This window comes from Macaca nemestrina, chromosome 3 (assembly GCF_043159975.1).
Source record: "Macaca nemestrina isolate mMacNem1 chromosome 3, mMacNem.hap1, whole genome shotgun sequence".
NCBI classification, from domain to species: Eukaryota; Metazoa; Chordata; class Mammalia; order Primates; family Cercopithecidae; genus Macaca; species Macaca nemestrina.
In genome coordinates, this window is record NC_092127.1 from 25,853,708 (window position 1) to 25,868,959 (window position 15,252).

General features: G+C 33.3%; 1 protein-coding gene and 1 long non-coding RNA gene across 21 annotated transcripts in view; one reads left to right on the plus strand and one right to left on the minus strand.

Annotated features, from left to right (window-relative positions):
* Positions 1–15,252, plus strand: part of MARCHF1 (membrane associated ring-CH-type finger 1) — an 833,115-nt gene that overhangs the window by 563,320 nt on the left and 254,543 nt on the right. Inside the window, exon 1 of one of the 20 annotated variants that reach the window (XM_011752941.3) lies at positions 7,594–8,929. The exons of 18 other annotated variants lie outside the window; for them this stretch is intronic. The gene's annotated coding sequence lies outside the window, so the exon portion shown is untranslated. Of the gene's footprint in view, positions 1–7,593; positions 8,930–15,252 lie in introns of those variants that run through there. One more of the 20 variants, XM_071092875.1, reaches the window with a different exon arrangement.
* The window catches only part of LOC139362289 (uncharacterized), a 39,884-nt gene continuing 25,950 nt past the window's right edge, over positions 1,319–15,252 (minus strand). Inside the window, exon 6 of the long non-coding RNA XR_011620856.1 lies at positions 1,319–5,189. This is a non-coding gene — a long non-coding RNA (uncharacterized lncRNA). The remainder of the gene's footprint in view (positions 5,190–15,252) is intronic.

Genomic DNA, 15,252 nt, shown 5'->3' on the forward strand with positions numbered 1-15,252 from the left:
ATTGACTGGGAAGGGGAAATATAGATCATATTAGGGTACGGAAAATGTTGCATATTTTAATCTGGGTGCCCAGATGATAAATGTAAAATTTCATTGTGCCTTATACTTAAGATTAGTACACATTACTGATGTTATGATACACCTTAATAAAAATAAAGTGAAAACAAATCACTGTGTGGAATTCAAAGTATTTCCGTAGCATTCTGGAGTATTTAGATATAGCATTTTCTAAATAGAACCAAAATCAGAGTTTACTTAAAGAATTTCAGAAAACATGTAGGTAGATGTCTAGGGATATTGTATTTTCAAGAACTGGTGCATAAAGTATTACAGTCTGTCCTTATATTGGCATTTGGATGATTTACAACAGTATATTTGAGATCCTACTATGGTAATAAATTTACAGATTTTCTATGACTAAAACCAGAAAATTTAGGATTCATCCTTTATAAGTTCTTGGTAAAAAGAATAGCCAAGACACATAGTTTTGGGTTTGGATGGGTAGAGGAATGGTGTCGTTAAGCAACAAAGCACCATCTTTGTTCTTCCTCCAATTCCCAAGTGCCATCATGATGATATCACAAATTCTTTAAGAATTGCCAAAACAAAGAATAAAGTTAGAGATAGTTTTCTGTGAATGCCAGTTACAGACATGAACAGATTTAATACTTGATGTTCTTCCCCATAAGTATTTCAGTTCGTTGTAGTCTGTAGGATTTAAGATAATCGACAGGATTTAAGAGGAAAATAATGATTTTAGAGACACCTTGAACTTCTCAGTTATTATCTGTTTATTTGCTGATATGAGAGTTGGCCTTGTCCTCTGGAGTTTAGAGAGCTAACAACATCTTGCCCAGTATCTTTCCCCTGATGGAAGTTTACAATGATTTTTTCCTTTAAAAGGTTTGCAATTTCTTCTTGTAATGATTCCTGATGTTCTGTACAGTCTGAAGACTTTCTTTTTGAACAATCAGTTTGAAAAGTAAACTGTGACACAATAATTTTCTAAGGCCTCTGTACCAGATGATACTTTGTAGTTTCTTGCTTAAATATAGTGAAAAGGAAGTCAAATATATTTCATCATAGAAAATACCATACAATTATGTTTATGTATCTTTTTATTGTCATCAGAATTCTCTGTGTTTAAATATACAGAGAGGAGATGGGAGGGAGCTACTTTAAGTATCCCTTAAAATCTCTTAACTTTGATTTCAGATATTATGGTAAAGAGAAAATATTCTTTGGAATTATGCATTAGATATTTTAATATCATAGAGTAGCAAAGCAAAAAGATGTTGAAAGGACAACACGTCTCACTTAAATGAGGGAAAATACTGGTTATAATTAATAATATATAATTAAAGGTTTAAAATAAAAATAATAAAAAATTCAGTTTAAAACTATTACGTTTCCTTTTTCTGATTTTTATTTTAGACTCAAGGAGTACATGTATAGGTTTGGCTATATTGTGTGATGCTGAAATTTGGTGTACAAATAATTTCATCACCCAAGTATAATCATAGTACCCAAGAGCTAGTTTTTCACCCCTTGTTCCCAACCATAGTAATTCCCAGTTTCTATTGTTGCCATCTTCTATGTCCATGAGTACTCATTGTTTAGCTTCTACTTATACATGAGAATATGCAGTTTTTGGTTTTCTGTTCCTACATTAATTCACTTAGCATAATGGCCTCCAGCTGCATATGTATTACTACAAAGAACATTATTTCATTCTTTTTATGGCTGCATACTATTCCATGGTATCTATGTACCACATTTTCTCTATCCAGTTCACCATTTATGGGCAGCTAGGTTGACTTCATGTTTTTGCTGTAGTGAATAGTGCTGTGATGAACGTAGGAATGCATGAGTCTTTTTGGTTGAATGATTTGTTTTCTTTTGGGTACGTATGTAAATTAGTTCAGCCATTGTGGAAAGCAGTCTGGACCATTCAGCCGAAAATCCTATGACTGGATATATTACTTTTCTTTATTGAATTATTCATCATTAAAGAAACAAATAATGGTTACTGTCTTATTTTTAAGCCCTACAAAGATATTGTATGTTTTGAAGAAATTACCTTTTCTCTGGAATCTGGTTGAGAACTGTCAAATATTTGTAGGTGTGTATATGTGTGTATTTGTTTTTTATTACTGTCTCAGATCACTTAAGTTTATATGCCTTTTTACATGTTAGTTCACTTACCTGATTTAGCAACAAATTAAATTTATTTAAATTATTCATGCCTTTCAAGTATTTTAAGACAGTATATTAACTTTTTAAATAGCACGCTAAACACTTTTTGCAAGCTTGCTATAAAATGTATATTCTTCTATGCATAAAACGTGCAAATTAAAGAACATCTAGATACAATACCTTGCCAGAATTATAAGAAATTATTTATTAAGAATTTATTTGAAGAACCACATTAGACGAATGCTGGCCTGCTAGTCTCTGTGATAATGAAAATGCTCTCAGTCTGCACTATCCCGATAGGGAGCTGCCAGCCACATGCAGCTACTGAACACTTGAAATGTAGCTAGTATAGATAAGAAACTAAATTTTTCTAATTTTTCTAAATTTCATTGTATTTAATTTTTATTCATTTAAATAGCCATGCGTGGCTAGTCGTTATCATTTTTAACAGTGTACTTTAGATTCAGAAAATATCAAGTAGTGGGCTATTGTGAAGACGAAAATATCTACCTGACAACACCACTGAGAAGACTAAATGAGCTAACATTGATAATATGCATAGACGGTGCTGGGCATGAACTAGAACTTGTACATAAGTAACTTTCCTTCCTTTTCTTCTTGTAGCTCAATGTGTACCCATTACTGACTCTCTTAGGGATGTGCCAAATTTCTGTACTACTTTTTATAGCCTTTTTTTCCATTCCCTTGTTATGATCTCCATTTAGAATTCTTTCTCTTTCCTTCCTGTCACTCTTTTTCTTTGTTTCACTAAATATTCCATCCACTGCACTTTATTTTCTTACTTTTATTTCTATTTTCAACTCTTTTGTTTTCTGTTTCCATTCATGATGGGAAGGGCTACTCAACAATTACTTCTCTTTCCCAGAATGCTCTATCTTGAGTGTAACTATGACTTGGGAATGAACTTGCTTGATTAGAATTTGGTACCTAATGGAGACATTACATTTGCCCTGAAAACTTGTAAATATAACCCGGGTCTGAAAACATCTTTCAAAATGAAAATCAAATTTAAAAAGACATTATGTTGATAATGCTGTCTGTCTTCGTCTGCTAAGACTTCCATAACAAAATACCGTAAGTTGGGTAGCTTAAAAAAAAATAATTTTTGTTTCTTTTCTGAAGACTACAAAATCTAAAATCAGGGTTCTGCACAGTTGCTTTCTGATAAAGGTTCCACTCCTGGCTTGCAGGGAGTTGTTTTCTTGCTTTGTCCTCACAATGGCTCTTCCTCTGTACACCGGAAGGAAGAGAGAGAAAGACATTTCTCTTCCTTTCTCTTTGTATAAGGCCAGTGTTCCTATTGGATCAGGTTCCATACTTATGATCTCATTTAACCTTAATTATTTCCCTAAAGCCTTATATCCAAATACAGCCACATTGGTGATTAGCGTTTTGACATAGGAATGTGAAGAAGACACAGTTCAGTCCATAGCACCACCTAAGTGCAAATACGTATCCTGTCTTGAAGACTGTACCTTTAACAATGGCCTTCAAAACCTTCTGAATTGAAGTTCTAAGAAATGTGAGCTTAGATTTGAAAATTACAGATACAGAAACACAAATACACAAGCTCTAATATGAGTGTGAGCAGAAAACAAGAGAAAAGAAACAGCAGACTTAGACTCAAAAATACTTAAACGTTGAAATTATTGGGCATAGAATACTGAATAACAATAATATATTATAAAAATAGAAAATATAAATTGTGGATAAATAAGAATGGATTTTATAAAAGACCAACACACTTGGAAAGAATCAAATGAAACTCTAGAAATAAGTAAAAATAATAAATGAAATTTTAAAATAGACAAGTTAAAGAACAGATTAAATGCAGCTCAAAGTTAGTGAACTGGAGTATCAAACCAAATATCTGAAATGTAGCACAGAGCAAAATTAATGTAAATGATAAAAGAGATGTTAATTAAAACTAAGAATAACATGAACATGTCTAACATATACCAATTATCTTGAGTTCTAGAAGGAAATAACAGAGAGAAAAGAAATCTGGCAATACTTGAAGAGATAATATTTGGCAACTTCAAGAATTGTTGAAAATACCAACTCCATATCAGGAAGCCCAAAAAAACTCACATGGAATAAGTACACACACACACACACACACACATACATACACACACACCATATCACACTGAGAGTACATAATACCAAAGACAGAAAAATCTTTAAAAGTATCCACAGAAAAAAGACAGATCACTTAGAAAGCACTACCAACTTCTTGATAGCAAGAACAGAAGCCTGAAAGCAATATAAATATATACTCAATATATCAAGAGAAAAATCCCATGCAACTCAGCAAATGTGAAATGCAGCTCAAAAATAAAATGAATTAAAGAGAAAAAGAAAAAAAAAAGATTGGAAATTTTTATTGCCAAATTAATTTATTACCAGAATTAATACCAACAGACCATTCTGAAAAAAAATTATAAGGTAGGTCTCTGGTTATTGAAAATTAATTCTAAGTAGAAGGTTTGAGATACAGGAAATTAGTAAAAATTGAAATAATGATATCAATTCTTTTTTTTTAGTGTGGAGTTAAGAATAAGCAGATCCAACATATTAGGCAAAGCTGGCATAAAAATTGTAAGATGCAGTCAGATCTAAAGCATTCTTAGGACATTTATAACTTAGGACAAGGGTAAGTATATTGGCATACTGCATATGCCATTAAGTATGAAGTATGAAGGTTAAAAGCTATATAATTACTAAAAATAAGACTGATGAATATAATTACCAAAATAGTGAAAAGAAAACATTAGAATAGAGGAAAGAATAATTCAAAATAATCCCAGAACAATGATTTGGAGAAATCCAAAATATCATAATTGATATGAATGCATTATACTCAACAATTAAAAGAGAAAAAAATGCCAGGCTGTGTGAAAAAATAAGTATAGAGTAGTGCTTTTTTAAGTATGTAAAGCAAATACTACCCCTCTATTCTTCCTCTGCTCCTGGAAAAAAAAAAAAAAACGAATCAAACTGATGTGTCTACAATAATAACACACAAATTAGACATTAAGCCAAAATGTATTGCTAGAGGGAAAGCCTGACTACATAATTATAAAAGTTGCAATTTTCTACAAAAAAATTAGCCGAGCATGGCGGTGCACACCTGTAGTCCCACCTACTCGGGAGGCTGATGCAGGAGAATCACTTGAACCTGAGAGGCGGAAGTTGCAGTGAGCTGTGATCGTGCCACTGCACTCCAGCCTGGGTGACAGAGCCAGGTTCTGTCTCAAAAAAGAGTTTCACTTTTCTAGAAGTATATAGTTACATATTTACATATTTATATGCAAATGACTCTTGAACAACACAAGTTGGAACTTCCTGGATTCACTTAAATGCAGGTTTTCTTCTGCCTCTGCTACTCCTGAGACAGCAAAACCAACTCCTCTTTTTGCTGCTCCTCCTCTGCCTACTCAATGTGAGATGAGAATAAAGATGTTTATAATGATTCACTTCCATTTAATGTATAGTAAATGTATTCCCTCTTTCTTGGGATTTTCTTAATAGCATTTAATTTTCCCTAGCTTACTTTATTGTAAGATACCATATATAATACATATAATGTGCAAAATATGTTTTAATCAACTGTTTATGTTATTTGTAAGGCTTCCAGTCAACAGTAGGCTATTAGTTGTTAGGTTTTTGGGGAGTCAAAAGCTATACATAAATTTTTGACTGCATGTGGTAGCCAATGCCCCAACTGTCGCATTGTTCAAAGGTCAACAGTACATTAAATAACTTTCAAAATTAGACATTATCACATGGAGTAATTTATAAATCCCCATCATAGTGGAAAATATTTAAAACCTTTCTGCCAGGAAATGACAGACATTTCAAGAGAAAAAATAGTTACAGAAGTACAAACACTGTAACAAAAGTTGCATTTCCATACAAGTAAAAAATAGTTAGAAAATATCATTAAGATGCCAGGCATGGTGGCACATGCCTGTAATCCCAGCACATTGGGAGGCCAAGGCAGGTGGAGCTCCTGAGGTTGGGAGTTTGAGACCAGCCTGGCCAACATGGTGAAACCCCATCTCTACTAAAAATACAAAAATTAGCTGGGCATGGTGGTATGCTCCTGTAATCCCAGCTACATGGGAGGCTGAGGCAGGAGAATCTCTTGAACCTGGGAGGTGGAGGTTGCAGTGAGCCGAGATTGCACCATTGCACTCCAGTCTGGGCAACAAGAGTGAGACTTTGTCTCAAAAAAAAAAAAAAAAAAAAGATAAGAAAATATCATTAAGATGTCTGGGAATTAATCCAACCAAAGATATGCAGCATCTATGCAGTATGTTATAAACTTGTGTTGAAAGACACTGAAAGAAGACTAAATGTGATTGATTAGGATAAATCAATTTCACAAATTGACATTTTTATGAATTTGATTTATAGGTACAATTCAATTCCAATCAGCAGAGACTTTCCTTAAAAATGATAAACTGAATCTAAAATGTGTATAGAAAGAAAATAGGTGAAGAATAGTCAAGACAGATTGGAAACAGAACAAGGTGGGGAGACAGGAGTCCAAGTACTGATTGGATGTTCTATTTCTCAGTTTTGGTGGGGGATTTAAAAATGTTTGTTTTATTATTTTTAATCCAGAAATATATTTATATGCATTTTATGTTCATGTGTTCTTTTTCACAATGAAATTTTTTAGAACCCTCACATTGTATAAATTTGAGGCTCTAAGTAAAACCCAGGATGTTTTTTAATTATATGTATAGAATTTGTACTGATAGTTATTCACTGTTTAACAATAAAATACATTTTAACATAAGATGTAATGTATGTTTAATGCAGAAAATTTGGAAAATACAGGAAATAGGCAGAAATGAATAAAAATCCCTGCAACCCCCACCATCAATTTCAGCCACTGTGAATGTTGTCACATACATTCTGATCTTATCTATACTCATACATGTGTGCTTGTGTATTTGTAAGTTTTTAGAGAATTACTGTCCTATTATGTAACAAGTTTGTGTTATACTTTTTTATTTGACAATACAAATGTATTATTTAATGTGTTAGGAACTTTGCAGAACCACCAGATTTTTATTACGAAAAGGCACAGCTGAAAATTATATACTGGCTCAAGCAATTCTTTCAGAAAATAGCAATATTTTAGGAAATAAAACTTGAGAATTCAGCCAAGAGGGATTATATTGACAGGAGAATGTAGACTATGTAGGGAACATACATAATTTCAGTAATCTGAAAACAGGAGAAGGAAATACACATCTCATACACTGATGTTAGTCAGAATCACAATACACTGTACCACATCTGCTACTCAGTTGATTTATTAGTGATTAAAATGTAGTACAAATGGTTGTCCTTAAGCAGTTCCCTCACAGAGACTGTTCTCAACAGTTTGCATAAGTGATACACTTATTTCAAAAAGTACTTAGAAAGAAAATATAATGCTGAGCTTAATAGTATTGTAGCAGGACAAACCGCAGACAAAACCCTTCAGACACCAAGTTAAAGAAGGAAGGGCTTTATTTGGCCGGGAGCTTCAGCAAGACTCACATCTCCAACAACCGAGTTCCCGGAGTGAGCAATTCCTGTCCCTTTTTAGGGCTCACAACTCTAAGGGGGTCCATGTATGAGGGTCATGATCGATTGAGCAAGCAGGGGGTACGTGACTGAGGACTACACGTACCGGTAATTAGGACGGAACAGAACAGGACAGGGATTTTCACAGTGCTTTTCTGTACGATGTCTGGTAACTATAGATAACATAACTGATTAGGTCAGGGGTCAATCTTTAACTACCAGGGCCAGGGTGTGGTGCCAGACTGTCTCTGCTGTGGATTTCATTTCTGCCTTTTAGTTTTTACTTCTTCTTTCTTTGGAGGCAGAAATTGGGCATAAGACAATATGAGGGGTGGTCTCCTCCCTGAGTCTGACCAAACACTTTGTACCCACTTCTTTCAATCTATCACAAAAATGAAATTTATCTTTGAAGCCAGGAAATATCCTGATTAGTGTTTCAAGGGAGAGTAAGGAAAATCTCTCACAATTTGAGGAATCCTTCCTTTGAGGCCCTATCTTTGTTTCCCAGCAGAAGAGAATTACAGGCCTTGGGCTGGATCCAGTTCCCAACGAGTGAATTTATACAAATCCACCAATGCTAGTAACGCTGAGACTTTTCTAAATGCTGTTTTCAGTAGGTAAAACATATTCCTGTTACTACCTAACTAGAGAGAATAGTAGTATGATATTTGCATTGCCATGGCAACTTGTATCTCTAGAGTGAGATGACATTTTTGCCTGTTTATTTCTACTTTTCATTGAGGAATAACATTTTTATTGCATTTTAACTTAAAGAATAGTTGAGTGTGTATAGAGAGGGAGAGAAACTGAAAGTTACTTAACATCTGCTATATGTCAGACATGTAGTTAAGTTGTTTATATCCACCACTGCATTTAGTCCTCCAAGGACTCTGGAAAGGAAGATTCACTTTAGAGAGGAGACAGAGAAATTTCAGCACTTATCTGTGCCTAAGTTCAAAAAGTTATAAAGCAATAGAGCCAGGGTCTGTTCAGAGCTTGGTGACCCTGGTTCCCAGGCCGGTGCTTTTTCACTGCATCACACTTCCTCCTACAGGGTTTATTTCCTCCCTGGGTTCCTAGTCTAACTTTCCCTTAAAACTGACAACCACCTTGTGAAATACCAGTAAGTACACTGCAATATGTAGTTTTTAAGTGTTATGGTTCTTAATGTTTAATTCTAATTTCCATATATAGAAAATTACATCTAAATCAGGATTGACTGATTATGTTTTACTCTTCAGTTAAAATAGTTATTCAAATGCTTTAATTGCATACCATGTGCTTCAGAAGATGATACCAATTAAGTAGTTAGGATTTAGCTGTACATATGATGGAGATTTAGTTATGTCACTATAAAAGAATTATATATAATTCAAATTTACAGATATAGAATATTAAATATGAATTGCAAATATTGGACTATGAAGATCAGCAAGTATTTGTTGAACATAAAGAGATATCTGTATGGATTATGTGTGGGATATGTTACTCAGAAAAAGCAAAAGAACAAGCATGAATTATATTTACAATCCATTGAAACAAAATTAAGATGACCATTCAGTTCTTCAATTCTAAATATTCTGTTTATTAAAAAGTAGCTCTTACTCCCTTTATATTTTACTATTAGGATTTTCTCTCCAATAAAATAATGTGAAGACAAATGTATAAAGACAGAATTCCTTTGTGATAGACTTTATGAGACATTTAAATTGTTATGGCATAACGATATGTTGTTAATGGCCTTGGTGGCAATTGCAGGAATTAAAAAAGTAAAAATTATGTTTGTTGATGTATTTATGAAGAAGCAAGTGAAAGGAAGTATTTTGATATTATAAAAATAGTGACATTATGACTTTAGCACCAGATCCATTCCTTTTTCCCTCTTAATTCCAGCAAAAAAAGGTCTCAGAAACAGTTATTGTTTGGGCAGTTTGAGGGATCTTAGCACTTGAAGGAAAGACCATTCTATGGATGTAATAAGGGCAAAAGGCGGCTAGGAAGCTATTATGGACTAGCGGGCTATGTAAGCAAAATACATGGAATGCTTACCTGAAGTTTAGGAATGATGAGAGAGGGAAGTGCAGCAGGGTACAAGGAAGAGTCTTTGTTGGACATAGAATCTAATTTGTTTATAGGTAACTAGAAATCAGAGGAAGGAAACAAATTGAAGATGTGATATTGAGTTGGAAAAGTTATGTAAGCTCAAGGGAGGAAGGGAGCAATGCCTGGGTGAGTACGTTTGTTTTTGTAAACAAAGGACTGGTAGTTTCTTCAGGAGCCAGTGCCTCAACTCTCATTCTGCAGTCCTATAGTATCCACCCTTGTCAATCAGAGGTGGTTTTGAATTGGTATGATGCCATATTCTTGCATAAAAACATTTCATTTGTGATTGACAAATTATTTTGAAAGGTTAATATGAATATGTATAATATGCAGAGCACAGAACTGCTAAAACATTATGAATCTCATACATAATTACCTTTAAATGAAACTATAGTCGTGAAAGTAATTTCACAGTCACATTCTTTTAGATTTTAGTAACACTATATTTGTGTGACTTTATATGGGCGTACAATGAAAACCCATATGTAATAGAATAAATGTAATAGTAGCCTGTAAAAATACAATCATGGCTACATATCCACATACCTATCATAAGTTTCTAAATCATGTGTGGTACACTTACAGTTAGAAGAAGTAAACACGTTCTTATATGCCTTAGTTCTGGTAGTGAGTAAATGTGCTCCTACCATATAATTTTCTTTACTGTGCCCTTGGAACTCTTAAGGTGCTATGGTTTTTACATTCCCATTCTAAACTCATTGTTGGAATAGCCTCCCATGTTAAACCAAATAGGAGTCAATGAGTCATTTTGTTACTCTTTTTTCAAAAATATGTCAAAGGAAACTGAAAACATGGTAAGTGCATTATTGCAGGGAGGCATTTAATGAGAAACTCTTCCTGACATAAATACTTGCCCCTTAATTACATTCCTTGCATGCTAACAACCCCTTCAACCAGGTCACCTTGCAGCTATAGGAATTCTGTTTTTATCCCTCATGCCACTACTGAGCATGTAGCTCCATGTTTTTATTCCCACACTTCTCATTCCACTTATGCCTAAGAAGACGCTACTCCACCATGTTCACCTCCAGACCCCAGCATTTTTGGTTTAGTTTAAGTTCATCTGGGCTATTAAAGTGTGGAAAAATTATGCTTATACTGCAGATACAAAGTCAAGATGCATTATTTTTCTGGATTTGTTTTCTAGGAACTCTTCTTTCAGCTATTAGTTTCTAGGAAAAGATGAATCTGATTTTACTGTGAAATGCAGGTGACTTTTATTTCAGGTCTTTGCATAGCTTAAGAGACCTTATTAGCACCTAAGTGAAATTTGCATAGACAAATGAAATATTCTGCCTTCTGAGACCTTATGAAAATCTGCCCTATATAATTACATCAGATGGGAGTCACAGGTTTTTGTCATTTCAGCATTTTTCTTCTATCAAGTGGTTAGTTTCTGTCCACGTAATTGAGTAATTTAAAAGAGGCACTACCATTTGTCTTTTCTGGGCTAAGGACATTTGATTTCATAAATAAGAACAAAAAAGGCTTATGTTACTTTTTGGGAAAGATTACAGCAGTAGGAAAATAAAGCACGATTAAGCTTCATACTTCTTTTTAAATGTTCTCATTAAACACAGTGAACAAATAATTAGTATACATTTATTTCTCATATGACTGCCCCTTTCAGTCATCCCTTGTGCTACAAATAAATCTATAAAATGGATGATAATCAATGAAATATTTGAAAAGATGAAAATTATCCTCATCTTAGCTATTTATCATGAACCTACTTGAGTTAAGTAAGTTTTACTTACTGAACTGGTGCTCTTAGAACCCTTTAATGTTATATTATTGTCAAATTTGACAGATACAATATTTATACTTTTACTTGCATCATTAATGATAAATAGAATATATAATATTGAACTATGGCATTCTGAAACTTCTACTTAATACATGAACATTTTCAAACATTTCTCCTTAAGGTTATCCAATCAGATTTCTACAGATCCGTTTATTCACAAATAATAAAAAACGAACTCCAAGTGCTATATTTTCCCACATATTAAACAATAGTGAGTGATGTTTACTTCAAGCAATACATCTCAAACTTTTTCATGGGCATGTATCAAAATAATCTGATATATTTGTTAAAATGCTAAATGTATGCCCCACCACAGACTTTCTAAATCATAATAGAGCCAAGAATCAACTCCTTTTTCTAGCTCCTCAGATGACTCTAATATATGTTAAATGTGAAAAGACTTTATTAAAATTTTTATTTTATTTATTTTTTTACTCTATGGTAAAGTTTATGTACTTAGGTATTAATACCAACTCATCATTAGCAAAAATTAAACACCTTTACATCAAGAGTAGTTTTTCCTTTAATAAAAAAAAGGTGGAATGTGTATAATGGACAAGGGATAATCAAAATTTGCCAAATGAGGCTTTTAAGACAATCCCAACAATTCACAATCATTATTCACTGGTCCATTAATCACAGGACAATACATACAAATGAAATGTTTTCTTTTTTTAAAAAAACTTCTAAGTTTAGGGGTACAAGTGCAGGTTTCTTACATAGGTAAATGTGTGTCATTGGGTTTGTTATACAGATTATTTCATCCCAAGGTATTAAGCAGTTAGTACCCATTAGTTGTTTCTCCTGATCCTCTCCCTCCCCAATCCTCCACCGTCCTGAAGACCCCAGTGTGTGCTGTTCCCTTCTACATGTCCGTGTGTTTGTAAAACTTCCCAGTTATTTTAAATACTTTGCAAAAATGATCTTTAAGTCACTTGTATTTCTATCCTGCAGTATTTGCATGTTTTAAAATATGAAATTAATGAGCAACAAAATAAAAATGACAATTTTGGTGTATAACTCAAGGAATAAAATAAATATCCACAAATCTATAACGAGATTAATAAATGTTTAAATAAATACATACATGAAAAAGAAAAAATCTTTCTTGCAGAAAATTTTCAAACAAAAAATGTAGAAAGAATGGGAGAAATAAAAACAAATCACCATTAGAACCTCTCAGTAATAATTTTGGCAGGCAGGATTTGTGATGAATGCTAAAATAAGTGGAAAAAACTTTAAGGAGAAGCAGAATATTTGCATTGCCTCAAAGTATTTTCTCTAAAATATTTATTAATCATGTGATGCTTCTAGCATGTTTCCACAAATTCGTTGAGATTGCTTTCTGCTAAAGGTGAACTTATGTCCCTACCCCTGGATCATAGGCTGGATTTAGTGGCTCACTTCTATCAGAGTATGGAAAGGGAAGACTAAGCAAAAAACTGTCAGATGCCACCTTACCAAATGACCAAGGTTAACAGCACCCCTAATACGCTTATTGATAGCATGTACCTCCTGATGTGATGCAGTGAGAAAGGGCCTTCACCTATGTGGGGTTCTTTACAAAATTCATAACCCCAATCTAATAATGAGAAAAAAATAAGACAAACTCAAATTGATAGACAGTCTATAAAATACCTGGCTAGAACTCTTCAAAAATGTCAAGTCACGAAAACCAGGGAAATACTAAAAAACTCTCTAGATCAGAGAAGACTAAGGAGACTTGATGAAGAAATACAATGTTGTCTTCCTGATTGGATCCTGAACAGAAAAAGACATTAGTGGAAAAACTACTGAAATCTGAATAAAGTCTGTAGTTTACTTAATATGACACCAATGTTAATTTATTCACTTAAATTATTCATAGGTAAAATGCTGTTATTAGAGTGAGAATTCTCTGTATTATCTTTGTAACTTCTATAAACCTAAAATTAGTTCAAACCGAAACAAGGTGGTTATTTTCATTGTGGTAAAACATATATTAAATTTGTCTCCTAATCATTTTTTAATGTACAGCTCAGTAATATTAAGTATATCCACTTTTTTGTGCAGCAGATCTCTAAATTTTTCCATCATGCAAATCTGAAAATCTATTTCCATTAAACTCTAATTTCCTCTCCCTGTTCCCCTATCCCTTGACAATCACTTTCTACTTTTCTGTTTGCATAATTTTTGCTACTTTAGATACTTCAAAGTATACAATATTTGTCCTTTTGTGATTGGCTTATTTCGTTCAGCATAATTGTCTTTGAGGGTCATCCATGTTGTAGCATGTGACAGGTTTTTCTTCTTTTTAAGGTTGGATACTATCCCATTGCTTGTATATGCCATGTTTTCATTATCCATTCATCGGTTGTAGACATTTGGATTGCTTACATCTCTTGGCAATTGTGAATAATGCTTCAATGAACAAGGTGTGCAGATATTTCTTTAAGATCATGTTTTGAATTATTGTGGATGTGTACCTGCATGTGGGATTGCTGGATCATATAGTAATTTTCTGTTTTAATATTTTTAAGGGACTCTCATACCATTTTCCATAGTGACTGCACCATTTTACATTCCTAATAAAAGTGTACAAGGGTGTCAGTTTCTCCACATTCTTGATAAGACTTGTTATTTCTTTTTTTTTAAATAGTAGCCATCCTAATGGGTATGAGATAATATGTCACCGTGGTTTTGATTATGCATTTTCCAAAGAATTAGTGGTGTCAAGCATCTTTTCAAGTGCTTGTTGGCTATGTGTATGTCTTTCCTGAAGAGAGGTCTATTCAGATCCTTTGCCAATTTTTTAATCAGGTTTTTTTTTTATTGTTGAGTTTAGAGGTTCTTTATATATTTTGGATAGTAACCCCTTATGTGTCATATGTTTTCCAAATATTTCGTCCCTTTTTCACATTGCCTTTTCACTTTGTTGATTGTCCATTTTGATGCTCAGAAGGATTTAAGTTTGATGGAGTCCCATTTGTCCATTTTTTCTTTTGTTGTCTTTGCTTCAATGTTATATTCAAGAAATCATTGCTAAAGATAATATCTGAACTCTTTTCTCCTTTTTTTAATTCTAGAAGTTTTATAGTTTTAGATCTTTGGTTTATATCTGTTAACCAGTTTGTTAATTTTTGTATATAGTATAAGGTAAGTGTCCAACTTCACTCTTTTGTAAATGGATATTCAGTTTTTCCATCACCATCTACTCTAGCGACTTTCCTATATGTAGTATTGGCATCCTTGTCAAAAATAATTTCTCAAAGGTTTACTTATGAACTTTCTATTCTGTTCCAGTGGTCTGTATATCTGTGTTTATGCCAGTACCACATTGTGTGGATTCCTGGTGCTTTGTAGTATATTCTGAAATCAGGAAGTGTGAGGCCGCCAATTTTGTTCTTTCTTTTCAAGATTGTTTTGGCTATTTAGGGTCCTTTGAGATTCCATCTAAATTTTAGGATGATTTTTCTATTTCTGAAAGAAAAATTGTTGGGATTTTGATAGGGATTGCATTGAATCTGTGGATTGCT